Here is a 1,132-nt window from a genome sequence, read left to right on the forward strand (position 1 = left end):
TTCAGTCTAGTGGGGAAAAGATATAATTAGCATTAAAACCAAACAAAATTCCATGGTGTTTCTGATGACAGAAAGTGTTGCAGAGAGAAATGAAGCAAGGAAGAGGAGTAGGGAAATCTGGGATTGAAGTGGGTGGGAACTTAAAATAGAGAAAACAGGGAAGGCCTCCCTAAAGCACTGACATTTGAACAATGACTGTGGGGGAACTGAGAGAGTGAGTGATTTGGATTTTCTGGAAAAAAGTGAACGAGGCAGTGTTAGTGTTACTTGCTCAGTCGTGTCTGACTCTTTGTGACCCCATGGACTATAGTCTGCCAGGATCCTCTGTCCATGAAATTGTCCAGGCAAGACTACTAGAGTGGGTAACCTCCCCTTCTCCAAGGGATCTTCCTGACCCAGGCATTGAACCCAGGTCTCCTGCATTGCAAGTGGATTCTTTACCATCTGAGACCAGAGAAGCCCAAGGAATAGCAAATGCAAGACCTTTGAGGCCAGAGTGTGCTAGGTATGTTGGATGGACCCCAAAGAGTCCAGTATTCCTGAACTACAGTAACGAGTGGATGAGAAGTGGGTGATGAGCTTAGAAAGGGGTGGGGAGGGCAGAGTCAGGTTTTATGGGGCTTTGCAGGTGACTGCAAAGAGTTTGGAAGACAAACCTCAAGTGACTTAGTTTTTTTAACCAGGATCCCTCTGGCTGTTGTATTGAGAAGAGACTCCAGGGGAAAGAGTAGAATGGACGCAGGGAGAACAATGAGAAGGCTCCTGCAATAGACCACGATGCAAACGGTGGTGTATGGAAGCAGGCAGAAGAGTGAGAAGGCTCCAGGAATAGTCCAGGTGGCAAATGGTGATGGTGGAGCTAGCCAAGTGGTTACTTATTTCATTCTGCTGCTGCTAAGTCACTTCAGTCGTGTCCAACTCTGTGAGACCCCATAGATGGCAGCCCACCAGGCTCCTCTGTCCCTGGGATTCTCCAGGCAAGAATATGGAGTGGGTTGCCATTTCCTTCTCCAATGCATGAAAGTGAAAAGTGAAAGTGAAGTTGTGAAGTCGCTCAGTCGTGCCTGACTCTTAGCAACCCCATGGACTGCAGCCTACCAGGCTCCTTCATCCATGGGATTTTCCAGGCAAC

Source organism: Bison bison, unplaced genomic scaffold, assembly GCF_000754665.1.
Source record: "Bison bison bison isolate TAMUID 2011002044 unplaced genomic scaffold, Bison_UMD1.0 scf7180017864038, whole genome shotgun sequence".
NCBI lineage: Eukaryota > Metazoa > Chordata > Mammalia > Artiodactyla > Bovidae > Bison > Bison bison.